The sequence below is a fragment of the Anser brachyrhynchus genome (genome assembly GCF_964034855.1).
Source record: "Anser brachyrhynchus genome assembly, chromosome: 17".
Lineage (NCBI taxonomy): Eukaryota > Metazoa > Chordata > Aves > Anseriformes > Anatidae > Anser > Anser brachyrhynchus.
This window is the reverse complement of record NC_137710.1, coordinates 8,332,092-8,349,744: the sequence shown is the minus strand read 5'-3', so window position 1 is coordinate 8,349,744 and position 17,653 is coordinate 8,332,092. Positions and strand designations below refer to the sequence as shown.

The following is a 17,653-nucleotide window of genomic DNA, read 5'->3' as shown; positions in this document are numbered from 1 at the left end:
GAATCAATCAGAAGGGGCCAGGGATTAATTAATGGAGAGATGCTCCTGAGAAGCGTTGCAGAGCAGGAACTCAGGTTTCCTCAGTCTCTCTCTGCAGGGGCCCACCTTTCTCAGCCAACTATCCATGGAGACCTCAGAGGCCAAACTAGCTTGGCTAACTAAGTTAGGTGACAGAATTAGAGGGAAGAAGATCCTAAGGGATCAAAGGTACAAGTCACTGCAGAAGTCTAGGACAGTCATGGCTACCTCTCTCTATAAAATGTGAGCATACTAGAGGTGGAATCATTCTCAGATTCACATCAAAAAGAAATGACTTTAGCTACTACCCCCCAAAAGTCCAACTTCTCTACTACAGCTGCATTTTTTTTTCTTTTCCAACAGTTGACAATGTATTGAATAAAGTTTAAGAGCTTTAAGTGGCTTGTACTTTCAAGGCCTAGCTCAGAGCAGATGAGGGTGCTGGGTCCATTCTCAGCCTGACAGTGGGAAAAGCTCTGGCTTTCTCAGTTCCAAACTCGGAGGCTGTATCCACATGTTCTCTCCAGCTGAGCCCAGAGGCCATGCCAGCATAAGGAACAGTCTGAACTCCACAGCCATTCCATAGCTGGTACTGCGATGACATGTAAGGTATAAACTATTGTTCCTTTCATACAACTTCTTGTGTATCTACTCAAGACCAACAGTCCCTTTTACAAACAAAGAATCTGCATTAAATGGGAAATACTACATGGAAGAGAACTGAAACCCTACATGCAGAAAGATAAAAATACCACCCCATTCTTCCAGCTCTCTTAAATGCTAGAGGCCCAGTGCAGTACAGCCATGTGCAGTGCTCCCTGTGCACAGATGAGAAGGACTCAGTAATGCTACTCAGTAGCAGGGTCACCTCCTCTTGCTTACTGTAGGTAGTTCGTCCGATAAGCCAGGACCTCTATTGTTTTCTCCAACCTTTACTATGCCAATCTGTTATAAGCATTGCAGAACAGTACTCCTCCAACGTGCAGTGTAGCAATCCTTGAGCTTCAATTTTATCTTGAATGTATTCGTACCAGGTGAACCTTTGACAAAGCTCCAAGGCAGGACGAAATGCTTCTGTTGTAAGTGAACAGATCAGAAGACCCCTCTGGAAATCCTAATAAGTAGTGGATTTTAGGCTAATAGAATTTCCCTCAAGAGAAAAAAAAATCCACAGGTCAAAAAATGGCTTATATGTCACAGTAGTAAGCCCGTATATACACAACAGAAAGAAATAAAAGCAAAGTATAGAAGTTTTCAGCATTCCTCCAGGTTTTTCACCTCAGGAGAAGGTCAGAACTGAGCTCTAATAGAAAGTTATCGCTGCAGAGCTAATCATGTGTGCTGTACCCATCTACTGTGTTTCTTTATGGAGACCAGAGTTTCACCTCGAAAGAAAAAAACACTATAAATTAATCTGCCTTTGGTTAAACTTCAGTGTAGGGATTTAGAAGAACTCCCACTTAAAAGAAGAAAATAATCGAACCTTACCTGACAATATGTAACTGCAAACATCTTTTGTAGTACCTTCAGATTATTCAGGCAATTCATTGTCTGCAGCTAAAATAAGTTTTTCTCACCTGTGACTATGAGATGGGATAGCTGTTATCTTTTGGGTACCCAGGCAGCTGGATATTTCTATGTACTAACTTCAAAACGTGAATCAATTCGGAATGCAGGAAGAAGATGGCAGGATGTAAACCACAATAACTAAATTCAGAAAAACACACTCCTTTCAGAATATATATTGCAAGTTTCTGTTCCAGGGAAGAGTATTACCAACAGCAGCATGTAAAACTGACAAACACCTCCTCTAATACTGATTCTGAAGCAGTAACAGCTTGAATAATAAAAGCTGCAGTTGATGACTTAGCTGATGTATAACTTTCAAGTCACATTCTGAGAATAAGACGAAGATCCCGTTCTGAAAATTCTTAATGAGGTGTAAGAACTTGATGCCACACATGAGAGATCCTAGAAAATTTGGGTTCTATAAATGGTAAAGCTCTCTAGAGAGCTATAGAGATCTCCATGCAGAAAATATAATGTTAACCTCCTTACAACCATAAATACTGTGGTTCTTTCCTCTGTGCAAAGAAAAACATAGGCAGAAAATAAACTGTATAAATTTTCAGATGTACAATTAGTGACCATTAAAATCCTAATTCCTATGCAGAAACAACAGCAGGACCAGTAACTGCCTTTTAAGAACAGTTGGACAAAGACCGACTTCTGCATTTCAAATGATTTATTAACAGATAAATACTTGCTTGCTGTTGATTGCACTCCCAATTATTTACCCAGGGTTTCGACAATTTACATTATCAGCAGTCTAGACCAGAGGAAGAAAATAAAAGTACTGACTCATGAGTTACTTATTCAGGCTGCCACTTGCAATTTGCTACAATTTGTAACTAAATTAAAGTGCATTGAAAAGCCTACAACTAGATGAAAATATTAGACCTATAGCAGCCAGGTAAAGATTATTCCTTAGGCTGCACTTCTAAACACAGCAAACGCTTGTCTACATGGTATCAAAGGCTACGCTGACAGCAGCGACTCTTCTCCCTTCTGCCTATGTGACTCTAAATATATTATTGTGTTGCATTAGACTTAGAGCAAAGACGATCTATTTTTTCTGACTGTTCATATAAAGAACTAATGCATCAAATGGCCTCCTGTAGGTCCATACAGCTTAAGTGCTCAATAGGGATGAACACCACCCCTGGGCGAAGAGGCCAAAATCGGGGCCTATGCACAGCTAACACCCAAACTCATGACCAAGTTTGAAGGCTCTTAGAAACATTAATATGCCTAGGGTTACTTGGTCCTCTGCAAAAAAGTCAGTGAGCTCTGCACGCTAATTTTGCTAGTATAGGATGTAGCTGACGGTCAAGAGCTGTCAAGAGAGCCTTGTGACTAAGGGGATAGAGTTCTGGGAGCTTTGGGCATCTAAATCCTAACAGTTCTGGAGAATCTCTAATCCTCTGCACTTCTCAAAGTATTCTGCTTTTGTAAGGCAATCAGGTTCTTGAGTGAGCTGGATTTGAAGAGTGGAGCTGTGCCCACCAGTCAGCCACAGAACATTGCAGAGCCTTCTCTCCGGGGGAGGGGAAGTGTCTCTCAAAGCACACAGGAAATTTCTCAGCTCCCATAGTCTGAATACTGAGCACAGAAATTGCTCTCTCCCAGCCCAACTCAAGTCCACTAGGTCCTACTAACAAGAGATGGTACTACAATGAGCAACAAGAAGCTTGTACATATAGCAAACTGGCAGCTGTAGGAGCAAAATGAAAGCCTGTGAGCATGCATGGGAACAATAGCTATGTGCTTCTACAGGGAGTAAAGCCATCAGAATAAAAGCAAAAGCAGGACTAAAATAATCTGTGGAACTGAAGCATAGCACATGCTAATAATATTTCACCCTAAAGTGCTACAAAAGATGAGCAGCACAAAATGACTGTTATCCCCCATGCCATATCAGAAAGCATGCAGAGAAAAACAAGCAAGATACACACCTAGTGGATTACTGGGGTCTGAATGTCAAAGATGCTGTGACATCACCCGCTAAGACTAGAAAAGTATTGACAAAGTAGGACAGCAGCCTCAAGCAGAACCAACTATAAGAGAGAAGAAAAAGAAGACAGAGTTAGTTAACAAGGTATTACAGCCTCTTCTGCTCACATTTGTTTCCCATGTTCTCCTTACTTTGTTGTATAAATTATTTATCATAGATAATTACTTATCATAGATCATTTATGATACTGTTTTGTTCCTAACAGGGAATAAAAACAAACAAAATTCAAAGAAGGCAATCTTGAGACTGCTAAAGGAAAGGAAGAAAAAAGTTAGTCTGGTTTGTTACCAGCAGTCAATAGTTGTGTGCTCTAAAACTGGATATTGCAGCCAAACATTTTAGAACACAGAAACCTAACATGAAGCTCTTAGAAATAATAGTAATTATTTAGGCACACAACTTTAGGCCCCCTGTTTTATGCATGAGCCCTGAAATGGCTCAAGATTGTTTCATGGATACTTGTCAGAGAGGGTAAGTTCATTTCTGAAAGATGCACACAGCACAATAGTTAGCAACTGCTTTGTTTATTCTCCCTGTTTGTAATCTAATCCTATAGGAAACGCTAGTGAAAGTAGGCTCTTGGATATTAGGTCTTCTGTTTAGCTCAGTAAATCTTGGACTTGTTTTGTCATAAAACATTTAGCATGGAACTTCTCTGGGTCAGTGGTTGCAAATTTAGTACCTGTTTTTGCTGGATAACATACAGAATAGAATCCATTTCACAAAGGCATGGTTCCATGAAGCAGCATATCCAGTTTTAAGCCACCACCATGTAAAAATGCTGCAACCACATGGCACGAATGCAGAGCCAGTACAAACTCACTTTGCTGGTTCAAATATTTTAGAACACTTTCAAAGAGTAATTTTGCCCCAGCAGATTTTATGCTTGACCAGGTACTGTCTGCCTTCTTGATGCCAGCATAAACACTGTTTCTTATGTTTTGGCTAAAATACCAGAAATATGATCCTTTCTTTGCACTGATTCAATCTCAAAAGGCACGGAATCACCACGTGAAAAAAATCATTTTCTTTAAACTAACAGAAGTAAATTCTGTGCTCAAAACTTACTAAAGTTAACAAAACTGTGCAAAGATACATCCAAAGATGAAAGTCAGGAGGTAGAGTGAAAGATTAATTCTGAAGTAAATGACCCTAGGGAATAAATTAAGCATAATTCAGTTTCTACAGACAAAAGAGTAACGTTGTGCAAAAATAAATGCATGTTAATTGTAACAAAGTCCAAATAAACTGCTTCTCAGACCTTATGGCGAAATCTGTCTTGGGCCTGGCTCTTCTCGTTGCTGCTCTGGTTGACTGAGTTCTAATCTGACCCTTACGTGACAATCTCCACCAATGAATAGCAATGAGGAATTCACAAAGAAAGCTATTTCAATATAGTTCTCTCATGGGCACAGACAGACATACTGTGTTGTGTCAAAAGAAACAAAAAAGGCTGGTCAGGGGTTTTTTTGTTTCTTTGGACAGAAGCAGTCTGTGAAACAAGGCTTCAACTAGGGAAAGAACAAGGGAAGAGGAAATGCTAACAGGAAAGCTGCTTGAGAAGGAACTTGGGATCTTAAGAGCATAGCAATGAACAAACGCTACAGCCCACCAGTTCTATTATTACAGAAAAATGTCCATGTAAAATATTTGAGATTTTACATCAGTAAGAAATTTCAATCAGAAATCTAGCAGGAATCATTTTGTAGAAATAAGTACGTTCTGCAAACAAATTTGCAGAACAGCATCTACAGTCTGGCCTTAGCAACACCACCAAAAAGAAACGGGACACGCACACATCACTGCCTGCACAATGCAAACCCAGCACTTCACTCACTAGAGAACTGGCTCTGGGCAGCAGCACCAGAGTAACTCAGATCTTACTGTTATAACAGTTATGGTTAACAGTTATTGGGCTGCCTGCTATAATCCAATCCATTAAAGAGAATTATTAGACAAATTAACCTCTTAATTAAAAGCACCTAAATTGTATTCTACTAACTTACAAAAGATATGATTCCCAGCAAAACAGACAGTGCATGACTTGGATAATCAGGTTTTAAAACATCTTTTAAAGAAGGCGTTTGTCTAGTGAGTGGGGGACAGGGAAATGGTGTTCTTAAGCTTTGTTTTTTTGGGGGGGGCAGAGGGGCCGGGGGGGATTTATTTTACACAAAGCTTATAGACACATGAAAACACCAACAGATACATATGCAGGAAAGCCCTGGGCAGGTCACAACATCTCCTTATTGGTTCGTCCAGCTACAGCCTCTCTGGTGGTAGGTATTCATCTTTGTAAAGCAACTGAATGGCCTTGATCAAAGAGGTTGTGAGTAGTATTTATTTATATAAATTATATTAATTGAAAGCATTTCTTGTGTCTTTCCTATACACAGGATCTCAAAGAGAAAAACTAGTACACAGAACCAAGTACTCCTGGTATACAACTTTGCTGGCAAAACTGCTTTTTCCATCACAACTGTAATTTGCCTGAACAAAGCAAATTTTACAGTTCTACTAACAACTTCTATTTGCAGCCATAATCATTAGTGCAGATATCACCTTAACTGTATTTTTAAATACAAAAATTTCTTATATCTAATCTCGCTTGGATTCACCAGTGCACGTTTAAATTATACCAGTCATGGTCTTTCTACACCTTCCCTGGGGAAATGATTCATGACTTCAGCAGAGTTTGCTACTAGATTTTTTTTTCTGGTTTTCCTTCCAAAATTTCATGCAGTGTTTTCATGGCTCGGTGATACAGTGTGCCTACACAGCTTTAATTATACTGTAGCTCAATTTCTTTAACACCCCTTCAGCACATCTTACTACTACAATTTTTTCTAGTTTTCTTTCTAAAATTTCATGCAGTGTTTTCAGGGCTTGATGATACAGCATGCCTACATGGCTTTAATTATACTGTAGCTCTGTTTCCCTAATAAGATATGTTTCTATTGCTACTGTATACTCCCAAATGGAAAGGAAAATAAATTAGAGCAATACAGAACACCTTTATAACAACCACATACATACAATAGCATAAATAATTCAGCAAACTATTAAACTTCAAATTGAAATATTTTTACAAGGGTAATTTTTAAGTAAATGTTCTAGCCTATGATTAGTTTTACCCAATATAAAAATTTCCATTTCATCTTGAAATTTATCATTTATAGCCCAGAAGAGCATGACAGCACCTTTCTGAAGAAGAGCTCTTGCTCTTCGGGACCTACGAACTTGCCTACACTGAGAAAGCTCAAGCCTTCAATCAGAGAGCATTCGTTATGCCACACTTCCCTCAAAGATCAGTGTTTGTGTTAATTAAGCATAAAATAACACAGCAAAGTGGCATCATGTTACCTCACACTTACTAAGTGTCCACACTAAGGTTTAATGGGGTATGTGATAGGCTATAAATTCACACTGTGCACTGTAAATTCTCTGTGTAAATAAACCCTCCTCCTATATTTTCAAATGAGTTTCCAGGTTAAATATATATTTATTTAATCTTGTACATATCAAAAGACTGAGCAACGTAGCCATGGCTAAATCCTGACTTCAGTACGAGTCTGCATAACTTGAGTGTGACAGTTAAAATCCTTTGCTATTGTTCTATCTCAATGAGTGTTAATTCCGTCAAATTCAGCCAAGACCATGGAAATACTAGCATCATAAATCATTTCATTCCCTACATAAAAAGAATCACTGATTTGCACAACTTAATTTCTGTTTATCTATTTTACGCAGGCAGCATTTGGGAGACAGCACTTTTTTTCTCCCATATCAAGAAGCCAAGTCTGGAATACGAATAGCAAATTTGCTGCTTCTCAAACCTCTGACACCTTTTCTTCTTGCCTTGGAACTCTGCAAGCATGATTGCTACCGGCTTGATTAGTTCACAGGGCAATCACTTTAACACCCTAGAACACATGCCATTGCATCCTAAAGCTGCTTCATGTCATTGATTTTTGAAAGGTCTCCCCAACTGAAATCAATAAGGAGCTCTACTTAAAAATGGATTGCACTTTGTGGTCCTTTTCTGATTCATGTATATGCAGGTTGCAGAGTATTCTCACAGCTGCCTTTAGCAGAAGCTATAGGTACTGAGCTTCAGCACTTCCTCTGACCCCAATCCAATTCTCACTGACATCAATATATGCTTTAACCTCTGTGCTTCCACTGTGAGCACAAAATCTGCAGCTACCTGTGCAAACTTTTACTTAGTACAAAATTCCAATTGAAAATTGGAATACAAATAGGAATAGGAATCCAATAGAAAATCACCATTTTACCAGAATACTCTCTTCCACTCAGCTAGGAAAAAACCCTCAAGCAGTGCAGCTTATGTGAATGCAAGATAGCATCAGGCATTAAATTAACTATCAGTGCACTGCATACAAGCTATCTGCATAGGATTGTACTGATGGACTTGGTCTGATCTCAATTTCAACAGAAATACTTTGTTAATAAACTGCACTACCTCGCCAGGCTACCCTTGCAAGCAGTGCCACCAAAAATCAGTAAAGTCTATTCTTGGAACAGGGCTACTTCAGTAAGAAAAAAAAAATCAAGATCAAAAGCAGCATATTTCATAACTTCACTCTTTAGCTCTTCTGCTAGTATTTTGAGGCTTCCCTTCATCAATTTAAAGTCCAGCTTGGCCATACATAAGCCCATCCCATGAACAAACTGTGATTACACTACGTAATTACTTCCACAGAATACTTAAAAGATTTTGCCAAGCAATACACAACTATCCTCATTTTTCTGGCCTCCAGATTTTGAGTTTTGGCCAAAGGGCTTCCATTTGAAGAGAAAGGCTACTTACTGATGGCAAGGCAATCTGAAGCTGTCTATGTGCAGTGAACTACAGCTGAGAACAGCCATATATTTACAACCATTACATCTCCATTTTGCAAAGTGCAAGAACATGAGAGTTGGTGGGTAGGCAGCGATTTCCATTGCCAGGCCAGTTTCTCATTAACAGAATGGAACAAGTGAAATATTACAGCAAGGCTGGAAAATCTTGCAGATGGTCATAATCATCCTTTCATAACTGATATTATTGTGGTGTCTTCTAACAGCGACAAAATAAATAACAAAATGGCAGGCAACAAAGATCAGGACAGCTAGGCAGTTAAGCAGATCAACAGCCTGCTTCATCTGTTCCAAACACTACAATAACAGTGGCAGCAGACAGCGTATTTAAACGAGCTGACATTAGTTAGAAAATGGTCATTTTGCTACACAGTTTGAGAGGGAAAAAAATCGAACCGTGACCCCACAAAACAGTGAGTGTTTAAGCTCAGCAACAGATGTGTCAAATGACTTATCCCAACCATGAGGAGTTAATTGATGCTATAAATAGTACTCTGAAAAAAAAAATCACCAACAAAACAAACCACTTAATGCTTGTATCTAAAGCACACAATCTAGCTTTTCTTATCTGTAAAATTATTCTCCTTTTTTAAAAAATAAAAAAAAAAGTGGGCTTGGGTGCTTTACATGGAGATAAGCACAGACAGATAATTTGATTTCAGGCTATTGAGAAATTTCCTTCCTTTTATGTTTCAGAAGAACAGGGCTGCATGCAGCTAAATGAGATCTGTAGATTACAGTAGAAGAAAGGCTAATAAAACTGCATAGCTACATTCCTGGGTAATAACAAATGTTTTGTAATTCTATGGCTCTGATCTCAAGGTTTATGAGGGCATTTCCCATTAATGCTTTTAAGATTAATGCAAATAAACGCATCAAAAGGAAATAGATCTTTTAACCCACCTGAATCAAATACTTAGTATGTCTCTTAGTATTTTACTCCAATAAACAAACTGCCATGGCTAGGAAAAAATCACAATTCTGTTGTTTAAAGCAAGCATCTTCCTGTGGTTTACTTGTGGCTTTCAGGAGACAAAACAAACAACAAAAAATAAACCCTCTCCTGTTTTGCTGAACATATATCTAGTTTAACTCTCACTGTCGTATCTATTGGGTTGTGTGGCTTCTGCATTGCCCCAGAAGGGAACTGAAAACATTAGTTTAAACAGGGAAGAAAAAAATGTCAATATTCATGTTTAATTCTTGAAGGTACTAAATCAACCAAATTTTATTAGCTGCTGCTTACCAATCAATCCTAGTGCATTACTCCCCCATATTTCAATCTTACTAAAACCAGCCAGATTTAGACCTTACATTGCTTTAAACCAGGAATAGTATCAACGAAGAGGAGATTAATACAATACATAAAGAGGGAAGGAAAAGAACAAGGCCCACTAGCTCTAATTCTCTCTAGTAACATCTGTCTCATTCTCAATCAAGTATTTTTTTTCACCAAGCTAAATTTGGAAGCCTGAGGCACTAAGAAAACCTACTCTGTTAGACCAAAACTATAGATCTGTTTTCCGTAATTGTATGTGCAGATTCAAAGGTGGCATCGATAGACCCTTCACTGTTTCAGCATCTGTAAATTTAAAATGCAATCCAAGTTCCTTTTACCCATGTAAGTTTAGGACATAATCCAAGTTTGTCCTGGTTAACACCGCAGCTTTTTAGTGTTACAAGACAAACATGCATCTGAGCATAATAAATAATATCTGAGCAAAATAGAAGTATTGAGCTCATCTGATGTCTCGAATAATCATCCAGTTCATGCATAAACATATAAAGGCAGGAAAAACAGATACATTTTAATGACAGTCTCAAAGAGACTCATCATTCCATATGACGGATTTTGGCATGTAACAGCTCTAGTACTGCCAACCGAACAGTCTTTGTTACACATGGCAAAACATCCTGCTCTAGAGCCTTGCTGTCTGAGTGGCAGAAACAATGTCACAGGAACTGCCAATTAACTTTTCTGTCTTCAGGTGCAAAACATTGTCGAATCTTCAAAGCAGAAATCTTTTATCACTCAGAAACATTTTCTATTCTATCTGACAAGCATATTGGCTTCTTTAGGGTGGGTTATGCTGGCAGCCAAAATAGCCTTCAGAGACTAACGTTCAGGACTTGTCTTGTTCATATCATCGGGTGAATCAAGGAGCCATAGTAACCCCATTGATTAGCCCAGACTCAAAACGTTCTTTACTCATTTAGATCTTTCACTTGCATGAGACAGAAATGCAGTGCTGTGCTTAGTCTGCAAAGTGTTACATTCATCTATTTATCAAAAATGATTTTTATTGCATCACTGTAAGTAGCAATTTTCACAGCTAAGATTGATTCTTTACTGTAAGAGCTTTTTACACACCAGCTTATAACTCCATCAAAATTTGAACATTTGGGCTGAAGTTTTCCCTGATAGGTCTTTCCTTCAGGCTTAATTTTTCTTTTAGGAAAACTTCAGCTAGAATAATTTGACTGTTTTTCATATCATTTAAAAAAATAAATAAAAAAGTGCAAGTTTTTTCCACCAGTGGCCTAGAAGACACAGTCAAGCAACTTGCTATCAGCAGCAACCCTACGGCTGCCAGCACAGTGCAGAGATACGCAGTCTCTATTGTGCTCTGTATGAAGCTCAAAGGTTGGCAGAGGTCACCGTAGCTTGTAACTAGCAACGTAACACCCATATTGAACCTCCAGCTATTTTCCTTCTTACCTGTTCCTCCTTTCCTGCCTATAAAACCTGCTCCAGATTTGGCCTTATCATAGGCCTCCACCAAGACCCCATTTACTCTACTTCTTCTGTGTGGTTGCTCCTCTTGGGTCTGCAGTTCAAAAACATGGACGGAAACTTGATGCTTTTGCTATTGGCATCCGAGTAAATAGGAAGTGGTATCTGAGACATGGAGCAGATGAAAAGTAATGCAATATGTATGGCCCAGAATACAAATTAAGGTCTTCAGATAACCCTAACTGCACCATATCCTAGTTTTTGCAATTTACTTGCAACACTTATAATCTAAGTGTCTTCATTGCTAAATTCTATCCCATCATAGCAATGAAGAATCAAAAAGCCTTAAAAACAATCACAGCCCCAGGAAGAAGTGATATAGATAGCTTTTACAAATGGCCTGCTGAACACAGTAAAGATTTTTTTTTTCTGTTCTCCTAATTCAAGACAAGAAATCCAGTAGATACAACTGAACGCTCTGCTACCACACATGCAAAAACTATCGATAGCAAAGGTGGTAGAGATCTCTGCATTTAATTCTTTTCTAAAATCGTAGAAACAGTTGTGCATCACAGCCCTAAAGTCATTCAAGTGCATTTGAGTGCTATGCTTGAAGGTACTTCTCTTGGCTGCCTACACGGACTCAAGAAAGCATCCGATACAACCGAATCTTGGCTTGAGGTTGAGCCTAATACAAAAATCAGTTGGAATTGGGGAAAGTATTGAATTTGGGGGGGCGTGAAGGGGAGACGTTATTGAATGGGGGGGGGCACTAGCAATTGTCTTTTGGAAAGGTTGCTTTCTTCCATATAGCTATAATTAGTCACTGACCTTGTCCCTTCCAAGGCATTTCTTCTTTTGTATCTTTAACCAAATCTCAAGGCTTTTTGTAGTTTATGTTGCCCGTCAATAATATTTCCTCTTTCCAGGAATGCACTTATCACTATTGCCTAATTACAGTTATTTGAATGCGGAAATAATTCTTCCAGATCATTAAATATCTTCTCCAAGAAACAACTTTCTATTCAAACATCCCTTTTTAATAAACATTCTGCTGATGACTGCTGAGTGGGAAAAATTATAATTTTGCTTTAACTGTCTAGGCACTTCAAATATTTAAACAAGTTCCCTCTTTCATATCACAATCTTGCACTGTATAAGTAGAAATATCTTCCAGCTATAATAAATACTTTTAACTTAGTTTATTAAGATTATATAAGAGATAAGTAGCAAAGAATTCAGACAGCAAGTACAATGTAATCTCTGTTCAGAATCCTTCCCACAAACAGCTTAGCAACTTTATATGGGCTATACACACACCTTCAGTTTTGACTTATATAAATGTGACAATGTTCAATCTAAAAAAATGAAAGACCTTTATAAAAAATTAGTAACATGGTACCTCTAATTCAGAGGATTATTTTAGATGAATGCTTGGCTAAAACTACAATCCACCTACACTGAGAAAAATAAAGCAGTACACAGAAGGGAGTGATATTTCAGGAAAGCAAACAGTACTGTAACATTTAATCCCATTATTCACTGCCGAAGCCCCAGGATTAAAACCAGACACATCAAAGTACTGAGGTGAAGTCACAGCAGCTGAAAGTGCTTGTGGTCATCCTCAAAGCAACCAGAAGATTGGCCTTTTGATCTCAGGAATGGCTTAGACATAGTTGGCAGGGTGGGAGCAGAGAGCAGGAGACATCTTAAGAGTGTGACCCTTACTGCAGAAAGAGGTGGGATGCACGACATACTCACACAGACTTTAATCTAGCTTGCTCAGGTACAGAAAAAAAATCAGGAAAGTAGGAGCACAAGCTGAGAACAGGCTAGCAAGTGTCCACCTGCTGTAAATGTAGTTGAAGGCCAAAGTGACATAGTAGGAGACACTTCCTGCCCTGTCAGGGGGAGAAGGAAACTAAATGAGGACTTCCATGGTAGAACAAGAAGAGAGACATCGATCAGACATAGTGTGGAGCCCCAACAGAAATACTGTCATCCCTCTTTTCAGTAAGCAAAGACAGAAATGTTGTCACCTAGCACTTAAATTTCACCCTCACCATAGACAATACAGAATTACAAAGGTTCCTGCGTAAGTTCCACAGTTTTAATATTTATCACCTGACCCCTACTTTAAAACCAATTTTAGTAGGCCTTCAACAGCATGAATACTAATGAATTTCTGAGAGGTGTAAAGATAATATAAAAAAAGTGCAATGGTTTAAGAAAATACATAATGACAAAGCAACAGATTACTCAAGAGAGACTCTGTAAGCAATTACAGAAACATTATACCTTTTACAGTGTTCCTTTCTTGAACTGGCTTTAAGATAGAAATTCTCCCTTGGTTCAATGACAGCTCTGCCAGAGAAACAACGAAACACAACAAAAAAAGACATTCCATCTGGGGGGTTAGGAAGAGAGGGGTATATTTAAATAACTGATAACATTTACCTAGTACAGGGGAAACTTATTAAATGTACCTTCTCTTGACCTCCCTTCCCTTCCTGAGTCATGCTGTTGTCCGAAGTAACACAAAAGTGTTGTAATCTATTCCACCATTACCTGAGAACCACAAAATCCCACAGCATAGAAAGGAAGCTCGATAGGAAGAGCTCTTTTGGCTAAGGAGCTATTCTAATCCTCTTGGTTTCTGTCCCAGCACCACCCATATGTCCATGATCAAACAGTTCCCAACTTAGAATTTAATCCAAAGTATATTTAATTTCCTATTGATTCATAGATTTAAAAGTAAAAAATGCTTCCTTCATAAGCACACATCATAGCATTTTCAGCCATCCAGGCCTAAATACCATCTAGTGACTCTAAAAATGTCAACTGTGGCTACATAAATACATCTCATACTGTTTGACATTTTACCTTCTAGCAGCAGGAAATATGAGAAATTAGGACAGGAAGAAATTCACCTTTGAAATTCACCAGGAAGAATTCAACACTTTTCAAGATCTCCCTCTTAGTTTGAGCTTCAGGTTGCATTCTCATTACAGCGTTCCTTACCCCAGAAACTTCTACAGATTACAAACAGGATGCTTTGTCTCTGATTCCCAGGCTCCTTCCCTGTTCATGAGACCAAGAACATTCCGAGTAGCTGATTCCTGCAGCTTATCCTTTCATAGCTCCACTCAGGAAGGAAAATTTACCTACAGAAACAGACACTGTCACTCCCCTTCCACTTGCAGCCTGCAACTTGGCTTCACCATTAGACCCTTTCCTCCAGCCCTCTTTTGGCTGGAAAGTACACCAAGTCCAAACCCAGGCGGTCAGTAATGAGAAACACTTCAGCCCTTCAGACTCACTGTAACCAAACAGCTGCTAAAACAAAATTATATATTTCTGAGGTAACATAAGCATTTCTTTGAGTCCTGATTTCTTTTAGTGTTTTTCGCATAACAAGAATACGACGACCTCCTCTGTGTAGGTGAATTTTGTGTATTTTATTAAAATATGCTCCATTTTAAGAAATGAAGTAATTCGTGATTTACGTTTAGTGCCACCTGGAGCAGCCAAAACCTACTGAAATAATACCTTGCTTGATTTATCCTTCCTTCTTTCCCACCCGTATTTTTTCTTTTAACTGTCAAGGTCAAGAGGACATGCGGCCTAAGGCATTTGTCTTCAATTGGGACATCCTGGTTAAGACCCAGATCCACTGTAGCCTGCATGTATGGCTGGGGGCTATTTAACCTTTTTGTACAGCATAATCTGGGAAGAAACTGCATTCTCCTACTTCACAACATCTTATTAAATTTATATACAAAATATCATGAGGTATCAGGTACTTCAGAAGAGAAGCACCCACATTATTACCAGTCGTCTTCTAGTGAAAAAGACGTATTTGTATATTCTGAAATTTATTGTTGATTATCAGGAAGACTATTTGTTTTTTTCAACAGAGATCTGTTTTATTTTATTCTTTAAACAGATTTTGTGTGAAAACACACAATAATTTAAGCAACTAGAAAGTTTAACAATTAACACTAGTAACACTAGTAACATCGACCTCTCCACAAGAAACGTGACCACATTGCTTCCTGGTCCCTTTCTTTCCAATTCACATTTGAGAGATTTATCAGATAGAACAGGAGTCTTAAGAGTTTTAACTAAAATTTAATGGCTATATACTTGCAACTAAAGGCATAAAGAATCACAGTTTCTTTGCTACAAAAGATATCTAGAAAACTTACTCTTTTGCTAGGATCCTCTCAAAAGTCTCTGCATAATTTCCACCTGCAGTGAGACTGAACTCTCCGATGTTAGAAGAAGTTCTGAGAAAATTGTGACAAATTTTCATTCTTACTTTATTCTACTTTATTTTTTTTATCCTCCCCATAATGCAGTGTTTTCAGCCCCTTGTATTCTACACAGCATCACCCTCCTAACAGGCTGGCCAACTAAATACTTGCTCCAGACTAACATAGTTGTAAAAGCAAGTTGACTCTGAATCGGATCCTTTTTAGAACCTTGATGCAAAAGATCCAGATTAATATATAACTGTAAGGCAGAAAACAAAGTCATTACTTGCTGAACACATCACTTTGCTAACACATAATCTATCCACAATCTATCCCACACAGTTGGGGTTATGCCAATATTTTGCCAGAATTAGCTAAAAAGTAAAATAAATAAAGCCAGCAAAGAGGTACAACAGATGATCAAGGCAAGCCTGGAGGTGGCTGCATCGCCCACATGACACATCCACACTATGGGTGACACAAAGATGGAGCTGAGACAGGAGCTCAGAACCACACGGGCTACCTACCTCCTCTTGCAAGACAGACGCTAGCCTACCTTGCCTCTTGAGGATATGGCAATCCCTAAGGTGCTTCCTGGGCTATGGCAAACAACCGGATAGGCTCATGCTGACAGATCATGCCGTTGTTATCACATTTGTAAAGGGCCCATACGACTGACATTGGGAAAACAAGTATTAGTTGAATAATGGCAGATGCCAGCTGACAGTCTGAGCCCCAGATCATAGAATCACAGAATCCTGGGAAGCCTGGAGCTTGCTGAGGCTCATGGCTATATTGCAAAGTCCCTTCTTTGGTCCTTGGTTGCTCACATCTGACAACATGGCTTGCACCACAGGGGAGAAGGGAAAAAAGCACCAGCTTGGAGCATGTGATATTTAATAAAACACAACCTGTACTCCATTATATAAACACTGCTTCATTCCAGCGATATACTTTTATCATCAATTTTAATCAGATGTCTTATAGCTCTCAGATAAGGTTGAAAAATAAAACCAAACTGTAATACCTTCTCTAATTGCTTATTATTGCCCACTTGCAACTAATTACCCAGTCACACTGTTAGAGATTCTGAGCATTTCCATGTTCACTTGCCAACAAATGACTAAAAAAATGAAATTAAACAATTAGTCTCTAGCTGTAATAACTAATTAAAATAAATATTTTCAGAATAAGGAATTTACTAGAACATCAAGACACTAACATTGCAAAATGTGTGAAAAAATACAGCATCTACCAGCAAACAATTTCTTGCCATTCCGCGAGTTCCAGAGCTGCATCCCAACCATCACTTGCTTCTTCTCCTATTCCAATGAACACAATTGGTTAATAAAACTTCTCTCTCATAGGGTGAAAATGTGAGTAACTTATTAGGAAAGTTACTGTTCTTATAGAGGAAACCTTAAGGGCAAATTTTGATGCTGTCCCATTGCAAGTGTATGCAGTAGTGACAGATGAGCATTTTTACACATGATTTGAATACGATGCAAAGTACTGTGGCAATCTGTCCTACCACTCCTTTTCCCTAGTGTCTTATTTTGCATTCTCTGCCAAGCCTGAATCGTGCTTGTAATCCACTTGTTACAGCCTCCTTGGTCCCTTACTGAAAAAGCTTCCAAACATGCACCCAGTTCTTGAAAAGGATTATAGCCCAGCCAGTTGTGCGACATGCACTCTTCGGACACGCAACGCATGGGTAAACGCACTGAATGCAGTCGACTCGACTGCTCTCTGCTTTACGCTCAGGTAGGTTGCTTATTGGTGCCATGGAGGCAGCATTATACAAAACCACTAATGAAATGCGTTGCCTGCTCCTGACTAGATTCCTCATCTCTGCACAGAAACAGGCACAATTAAAACTGCTATGTGTGGGGCAAGTAGAAAAGTCCAAAATAAATGAGAGAAACACTAAAATGCTGTGGCTAGACAAGCAGACCACTTTTCAGTTCAGCTGTACTACTACTTATAAGCAAGTACTGCAAAACCTTGCCAAGGGAAATGGAAAGCCTGTGTCTTTGGATCCTTCTGACACTCAGTTGAGCTATTTCTCTCTGACATTTCTGGCAGTGTAACAACCAACAAAGACTTTGGATGATGTACGTTATTTGGTAATACAAAAATTACCTGCAAAATCATAGCTACCACCCTCACTGCACACTTACAACCCCAAAT

At 38.8% G+C, this 17,653-nt stretch overlaps 1 protein-coding gene and 1 long non-coding RNA gene across 11 annotated transcripts in view; one reads left to right on the top strand and one right to left on the bottom strand.

Moving 5' to 3' along the window:
* The window catches only part of ARVCF (ARVCF delta catenin family member), a 275,731-nt gene that overhangs the window by 171,205 nt on the left and 86,873 nt on the right, over positions 1-17,653 (bottom strand). For 3 of the 10 annotated variants that reach the window (XR_013940399.1, XR_013940400.1, XR_013940401.1), the window contains exon 1: positions 1,507-1,605. The exons of 1 other annotated variant lie outside the window; for it this stretch is intronic. The gene's annotated coding sequence lies outside the window, so the exon portion shown is untranslated. Of the gene's footprint in view, positions 1-1,506; positions 3,462-3,533; positions 3,636-17,653 lie in introns of those variants that run through there. 6 more of the 10 variants (XM_080559762.1, XM_080559765.1, XM_080559767.1 and 3 more) reach the window with 5 other exon arrangements.
* The window catches only part of LOC308179516, a 37,900-nt gene that overhangs the window by 2,683 nt on the left and 17,564 nt on the right, over positions 1-17,653 (top strand). The gene's annotated exons all lie outside the window — the stretch shown is intronic.